At 35.6% G+C, this 8636-nt stretch overlaps 1 protein-coding gene across 1 annotated transcript in view; it reads left to right on the forward strand.

The window, feature by feature from the left end:
* The window catches only part of LOC150083000 (protein tweety-like), a 472105-nt gene extending 465675 nt beyond the window's left edge, over positions 1-6430 (forward strand). Inside the window, exon 16 of the transcript XR_016547147.1 lies at positions 6390-6430. The gene's annotated coding sequence lies outside the window, so the exon portion shown is untranslated. The remainder of the gene's footprint in view (positions 1-6389) is intronic.
* Positions 6431-8636: the final 2206 nt, after the last annotated feature.

Here is an 8636-nt window from a genome sequence, read left to right on the forward strand (position 1 = left end):
GATATCGATGGGTCAACTTTTGATGATCCTGCTCAGGTAGCTAACAAACTAAATGAATATTTTGCATCGGAATTCACACATGAGGAGTTATTCAGCGAGGGGAATGCCAGAGGTGTATTGAACTCTGGCAGTAAGCTAGATAATCTTATAATATCTCAGAGTCACGTGGAAGAGAAATTGTTGAAGATAAATACAAGAAAGGCACCTGGGGTGGATGGGATCTATCCAGTTATATTAAAGGAGGCAGCAAAGGAAGTAACCAAACCCTTAGCCATAATTATGAGAGCTTCCTTGGACTCAGGGGAAGTACCCATGGACTGGAGATGTGCAAATGTGACCCCAATTCACAAAGGAGGATCAAAGGGCAACACAAGTAATTATAGACCTGTTAGTTTAACTTCTGTTCCTGGAAAATTAATGGAGGCACTGGTTAAAGAAGCACTGCAGGATCATCTAGACAAGACTTCAGTTATAGCTCAGACACAGCATGGTTTTGTTAAGGGGAAGTCTTGCCTGACCAATCTGATTGGATACTATGATGCAGTCACAAAAGAACTGGATGCAGGGAATAACTCTAATATTATATACTTGGATCTTAGAAAGGCTTTTGATACTGTTGCACATGGAAGACTGCTGCACAAATTGGAGCAGTGTGGCATTGGAGGCAAATTGCTGCTATGGATAAAGGGGTGGTTGAGGAGGAGAAGACAGAGAGTGGTAATCAATGGACACTGCTCATCGTGGACTAATGTTATTAGTGGAGTCCCTCAGGGCTCAGTATTGGGTCCATTATTGTTTTATGTATTTATAAATGATATTGATGATGGTATATATGTACAGTTTGCAGACGATACGAAGGTTGGCAGGGTTGTCAAGGACACTACTGACACTATGCTACTGCAACAGGATCTGGAAAGGTTAAGCAGATGGGCTGAGAGGTGGCAAATGAAGTTTAACATTGACAAATGTAAAGTACTACATATGGGAAACAGCAACCCCAGAGCAACGTATCAACTCTGTGGTACTACACTGACAGTGGTAGAGAATGAAAGGGAACTGGGGGTGGTTGTGCAGGCAGATATGCAGTTTTCTGAGCAGTGCAGACGGGCTGCAAGAGTAGCTCATGGTGTATTGTTGATGATATATAGGAATTTTTCTAGCAGGGATAAGGAGGTGATTATTCCCTTGTATAAGGCAATGGTTAGGCCACACCTAGAGTACTGTATACAGGTCTGGAGGCCTCATTTCAAGAAGGATGTAGAACTGCTGGAACGAGTACAGAGAAGGGCAACAAGATTAGTGAATGGAACAAAGGGGTGCTCTTACGAAGAAAGGCTTAAGTTTTGCAAATTACAGTGTCTGGGGACTAGGCACCAGCGAGGTGATCTGATAGAGGTGTATAAAGCCTTGAATGGTTTGAGCATGCTCAATGCTGATGGGATTCTTCCTCTTGCTCAGAATAATCACCTGAGAGGGCATAAATTCAAATTGAGAAAAGACAGATGTAGGATAGACGTGAGGAAATTTGCCTTTAGCCAGCGGGTGGTTGGTTGGTGGAATAGACTTCCATCCCTTGTCGTGGAAGTTGATAGCCTAAATAAGTTTAAGGCTCAGCTGGACAGGTATTTCGAACGAACAGAGGGGTGAAGTGGAAGTGGTTATTTTTTATTTATTATTATTTTTTTTTTTTGGCTGATGCTGCATAAGCTTGCTTTCTTGCATCAAATGCCTCTACTAATGCTAATGCTAACATATCAGTCATGTTTCAAAAATGCACATTATAGCAGAACTGACTGTACTTACATTTCACTGAATAGTATGAAGAAACTTAAAATTTTGTTCTGATAGACAAACTTCTACACAGATCTTTAGAGTAAAGTACTGCAAGTATAGATGCCAATTTTTACTGTAAATATTTATGATAATTCTCAAATATTTGCAATAAATATTAGTGGTAATTCTCATATATTGAGTGCCATGTTAAAACTGCTTCATAAGTATTCAAGATTCCATCTCTATTTCAGTAGTCCTGGTGTATAAAATTCACTAAGGAGTGATTAGTCTTATCTGCAAGCTTAAGACGATTATACAATGGTATATAAAATATCATGATTTTTTTTTTTTAATTTATTTATTATTTACTTTTTTTTTTTGAATCCTGAACACCAGTTACCGATAAAAATCCTGTCTATGGCTTGTTGTTAACATAGGAGATAAAGCACAGACACTGCAGTTCATTTCACCATACCTGTGATTTGTGAACGTAACATACACACTGACATTTGTTTAAGGTCCAAAATTATCTCTAAAATCATCACTCGACTTATATGCTGAGTACAAAACTTAGACCTTAAACTTAATGAGGTATTACATACTGTATATGCTGGCATACAGGCAACATTTCAAATGCTGAAAAAATTGTCTAAAATCTTTAGGTTGACTCTTCCATCCATCCAAACCTTTCTTTTGAACATGAATCCCCACTGGAAACTATTTTCACATTCTTTTACTTCTGGAAATAACCATCAAACAACAAAAAAGTTTACTAAATGTGAACTTTCAAATTTTCAATTTCATACAGCAAGCATGCTTTTATGTTGAGGCACTGTTTATAGGGAAATCTGTTTGTAGTGCGGCATTAAACAAGGAATGAAATCAGTTCAACCAAAGCCTAAGTACAATAGAACATTGATAACAGTGATGTCACACTGTCAAGTATGCCTATAGGCTTTGTGAACTTCTACATGAGAGATTACTTAGTAAATGAAAGAGCATCAAGGCCCAATATGTTCTACATTATTACACGTTATTAATCAAACTAACGAGAGGAATTACCTCAATATAGGCATGCAGAACACTTATTTCCTAACACACACACACTCGAATAAAAGAATATAAAATAACTAAATGAATTTCTGGGATAAAAAAACATTAGCGATCAAACATACCCAGAATCTGTGGTTCAAGAGCTCTAAACCAGACTCCAAAATACATTCGACCACCAACAAATATTAACAAGTGGAAGAGGACATTGTGTCTATAATTAAAATGAATACAAGCATTCTAAAAAAAATTTTTACTTTTCTGAAGGATAGCACTTTTACAATTTTGGTTGTGATCAAAGAATAGAGATATCCACCATCCTGTGATCATGATCAAAGTCAAAAAGTCCTTTCCAGTCCACTTCAGGAAAGTAAAAAAATTCTTTTAGAATATTTGTATTTGTTTTAATTATAGACACTGTCTTCTGCTGCTTGTTGATATTTGTGGGTGGTCCGAGTATTTTTGGGTCGGATTTAGAGCTCTTGAACCACAGATTCTGGGTATGTTTGATCACTAATGTTTTCTGTCCGAGCATAGAGAATTCATTTAGTTATTTTAAATTCTTATATTGGTGAACTTCCTAAACATACAAGAATAAATCCCCACTCTTGACAAAATCCAAATTCAAAAATAAGACACAAACCCTCTTCTACCCACAACTGACCTTTGGTTCCCTCATGGCCTTGTGGTTTCCAGGAAAACAAGGTTGTGTATGTGTTGGGCAGCCAAACGTGTTTGGCTGTGTGTGTTTGTGTGATTCCATGCTGGGCTAAGGAAGTCCCTCATCCTGGGAAGACCCCAAGTATGGCTGTTATATCCAGGTACCCTTAGCCTGATAAAAAAAAAGAGGGGGGTCTATATTCATTGCTGTAATGACTGGAAATGAATGTGATGAAAGCTTGCTGAATGAATGGGAATGTCAGTTAAATGTGCACTCCTGAGTATATGTTTACTTATATATGTGTGTACAGTCAAAGCTCTATGTAACAAACCTCCAGGGGGAATGAGAAAAATGGTGTTATATCGGAAGGACATTATATTGATCATTCATAAAATCAACAACAAAACAAGTAAAAGCTTGAACATTTAATGTAATTCTACTAATACTGTACAATATAGTATAATCTTATTTATAATATGTGCTACAGTGTTAAACAAGAAAATTTTTAAATTTTGCACTGATTGTAGTGCAGTAAAGATTACAATTAAATTGTATATTTTGCTACATACCTAACAAGAAAATTGTTTCAAAACATGCTGTTTCAATGGTAGAGCATGTTTTAAAGAAGAAATACGATGATGTGCGATAGCAGTTATTTCACTTTCGTAGTTAGGCTGAACTTGAAAAAACTGACATACAAGTTGTAATCACTGATGAGAATCTTTCACTGAAACTTCTTGTTCAACCACAGTAGGTTCCTAATCTTTATCCACTACAAATTTCAGGTTCCACTACATCTGCAATGAGTTCTTTGTTCATGCATATCCTGAAACAGTCAATGTCCACATCCACCTCTGTGTAATCTTTAATCCTTCCAGATACTTAATTAATCAGTATTTGGAAGCTTTCTTGTAAGTTTAGGCCAGGAGGAAACCTTTTTAACATTGGAAGGCCAAATTTTATTTAATCAAGATACAATTAGGCTGCATGCTGAGAATTAAATATATAGAAAAAAAATTATATTTTTGTAGGCATATTTACAATTTTAATTACAGCCTATATATTGTATGAGGAATTTAAACAAAAAAATGAGTGAAGACATTTATTTGTTTAGCAAAGATGATAACAAAACTAAAAATGGACAAAGTTAGATAACAAACCATTTAATGACTTTTTTGTGACTGCTTAATGCCAGACAGTAGTCTGATATTTGGTTTCAACATCGTTGAGCCTTGTTTTAATTTGTATCATATATGAAAATGTTGATTCACAACAGTCTTGTTTTGTGCCAAAACAAGATAGCATTCGACGAGCATGTTGACGTAGATGTGGGTATTCAACAGCATTTTTTTTTATATTTAAAGATATTATCTTCTGAGAGCTCAATTAATTCCATCTGTAAGTCATCAGGTGCTTTGGAGACATCAATCAGGTGTGGTTGAAAAGGTTTCAGTGTGAGATCATGTTTCTCAAAATCAGGAAAACCTTTCATTGTATTCTTCAATCAGGGAGTCTAAAACAGCTGTGTATTCTTTCATGTCGCATTTCCTTAAATGATTTGTTTGTATCTTGTTCATTAATTACTTTTTCCAGTTCAGGAAAGTGTTCAGCTGAAAGTTCCGATTAAGCAAGGTTTTGAAAAAGGTCAGCTTTTTCCGAAATGACTGTATTTTAAGCCACATATCATATTTAGATTTGGTACCTTGAAAAAAATATTCAGATCATTTTGCTTTGACATTATATCATACAAATGCAATATCTCTGTAGAATTCACTTTTGACAATTCACATATTCAAAAAAGCTTGATTTGTTTTTGCAAAGATAAAAGTTTGACAAGTATTTGTCCTTGGGACAGACAACCAGTGCACTTTAGAATGATACGGCATATCCACGCTGAATGTTTCATCCTTAAGCTGAAGCATGTTGCAAAATTGGCATGTCATGATGTATTTACTCGAATGCAGTTTACGATACCTACAACTTTATTTAATGTGTCACTTAAAACAGTAGATTTGGCACACAGATTCTGCTGATGAAGAATACAGTGAAAAGAAATCAAAGTATCTGGTTCTGGCAATTCTTTCTGTAGTAACACAACAAATCTTTCACGTTTTCCTCTCATGGAAGGTGTGCCATCTGTGCATACACTTACTAAATTACATAAATTCACGGCATTTTTCTTCAAAAATGGTGAGGATGTCAATTGCAAGTGCCCTGGCAGTAAGGGTACCCAAAGTCAGTAACCCCTTGTGACAATGAAAATCTGCAATTATAACGCAAATACAAAATAACATTTGCACTGAGTCAGTAATGTCAGTGGATTCATCCAAGGCGATCAAATAATAAATAGCTTTGCTTTGCCATATTGCACGAAGTTGTTCTGTTATATTATGGGCTAATTCATGTTGTCGATCAGTTATGGTCTACCTTGAAAGAGGTAGTTGTTTGTACTTAACCTTAGCTAAATCTAAACATCCTACAACTTCAACAATGCATTCTTTTATGATTTCCATGTTGCTAAATGGTTTACCTCTTCTTCAAGTATATATGCTACTTTGTGTCACTTCACTGATGTCAGTCTCATATCCTGACTTAGTTTTGAATACTTGTTGCTGCTGCTTTCCATCTTTCATTTTCTTAAGCGCAGACTTTCGAGGTTCTCCTTCTAGTATAGCATATTTGTTGTCCTAATAAGTCGCATATTTCTGTAATGTTGCCAATATGGCATCACAGAGCAAACACATTTTATCGTTCACAGCAACAAATGCAATACTGCAATTCCCATTCTTCATTGAATACTCTCTTTTCTTCCTTTAATGCTCTTTTCTTATTTCTTGATATAATTGGGTTACCAGTAAAAATTAAAAATGAAATACACAGATTGATTGAATATTCAATTTTAAAGGAAACAAGCACTGGAAACCAATGGCAACAGGGAGAATGACCGGAATGTCAACTGATACTGATAGCAGTCAGCAAGATGAGTCATCACTGATAAGAAACGCAATGTTGCCAAATGAAGTTCAGTTTAAAGTGGAAGTGATGCCATATCTATATGGGAAACAATAATATTCTGTAAAGATTAGTGAATTAGAATAAATGCTTTATTATTTTAATAGTGCTTTATTTATTTTAATATATAATTCATTATTATTTTCCTTAACTAAAAAAGGCAATGCATATATTTCATTTGATGCATACATTTTCTTTAACATGTTATAGTTCTTTCAGGCTCTCAGGCCTGTGACACGAATCACTGAGTGCTTGCCAATTACTGAGTTGCCACTGACAGGCCTCTCACTAAACTATACAGTTATCGATATAAATAATTTTACCTCTTCACTTTGTTTTGTCCTCTATCGATCAGGCGCTTCTGTAGCCAGGTGGGAAGGAGCAGCACACGCTTCTTGATTAGACCGGGGTTCGAGCCCGTCACCACCAAATACGGAGGATATGGAAAGGTCAGGGAATGGCCACCGCATATCCCGGAGCAATATGGCCTTAGTTGCTAATGCTCCTAAAAACCAAATAACAAACAAACAAACTCTATCGATCTATCCAATATTTTTATGCCTTTTATGTTTCTTTTGCTAATGTAGGGCGTAAATGTAAACTAATTTATATAAGGAGAATAACGTTATATAAAATTTACCTTAAAAATATTTTGAGTTTGATGTTATTTAATTAAATAAAAGGTGGATTTTGCATTTGAGAGAAATAGACAAAAGGCTGCAGGTTCCTCACCCCTGTGATGACACAGATGCTCAAATATTTTTTCCCTATTATGAGACTGTTCTGCGCAATTAATAGAAGAAGCATGCAAAACTTCACAAATTGCATCATTCAATGCAGTAAATCCAGTTTATTTGAAGCAGTTGGTGTTTGCTTTTTCATCAACTTCATCCCATGCTGAAACAAATATGTTGCCTGCAGGATGTCGATTTCACATTGAATTTTGCTTCCAAGACAGCACAATTTTGTTCAATAGCATTCTTCGGTAGTTTTTCTTAACACTGGATTACACCTTGTTCAAGTGACTGATATCATATTTGGTGGTAGGCACTCGACAGTAATTACACATAGGTCATATACTTGACAATGAGGGGTTATTATCCACAAAGAGCAAAATTTTTCTATTCTTCTCACTCATCCTGCGTTCTGATCCATTCTTTGCAGATTTGTGATATCATCCAAGTCTTTTGGTTTACTCAATACATAGTCAGTAATGTCTTCAAACCTTTAAAACATCAAGGCTTCTAGGCTTTCTCAATGATTAAAAGAGAAAGCTTCTCTGTTGCAGACAAGTTTGCAGCTTAGAGAATGGTAATTTGTTGTTTGGCCTTTTCCTCTACTACATTTCTCTCCTTTAAATGTGTTTTATCCAGTAGCAATTTAAAATGTGGTCATTTGTCAGCAAAACAGTTTTTGAACGCTTTTCCTTCCATTCCTTTGTAGTGTCAATGTCCATGGCTGCACCTCCGCCACACACTTTTTTTTTGAAAGACAGGCCATGATGAGTCTTAAATTTCTGGAACCATCCATCTGAACTTTTAAATTCTTCAATATGCAAATGATTCAGCCTTAGTTTTTAAAAGATTACCATCTATGGGAATGTTTTTTTGAATGCATCATCATTAGTCATTCCAAAAGTACCTTTCAAGATCCAGGTAGGATTCAAGCCTTTTGTGCTTGTATGCTATCCGGTGCAGCAGATTTCTCTAAACTTTCAATTTTTTCCAATCTTTCAAAATAGTGAACAGAGTACTCTTAGGAATGCCAAATTGTTTAATGATGCCAGTCTTAGAACGCAATGGGGTGCATTGTAAGACTGATAGCTTGCAAAATCCTAATTTTATCTGTGATTGGCAAAGCTATGATTGCCATTGCTTTCTTGGAGCCATACCAATAAAAATGCACTGTAGCTAATGAAATTAACTTCTAGCCAATATTCATTTCATTATCACACTGTGAGAAAAGAGTGTGGGAAATCCTATTAACAAATGATTTCTGAAGGTCAGGCTGCAATTACCGCAATACACTGTTCTGTCATTTTTAAAAGCAAATATTGTAATAGAAAAGTAAATATTCATATTAAGGGGTAGAAATTTACAGTCATTATAGACATCCTTTTATTTTCAAGGTCATTATACTG

This window comes from Mastigoproctus giganteus, chromosome 7 (genome assembly GCF_048544385.1).
Source record: "Mastigoproctus giganteus isolate SK-2022 chromosome 7, ASM4854438v1, whole genome shotgun sequence".
In the NCBI taxonomy this organism is placed as follows: domain Eukaryota; kingdom Metazoa; phylum Arthropoda; class Arachnida; order Uropygi; family Thelyphonidae; genus Mastigoproctus; species Mastigoproctus giganteus.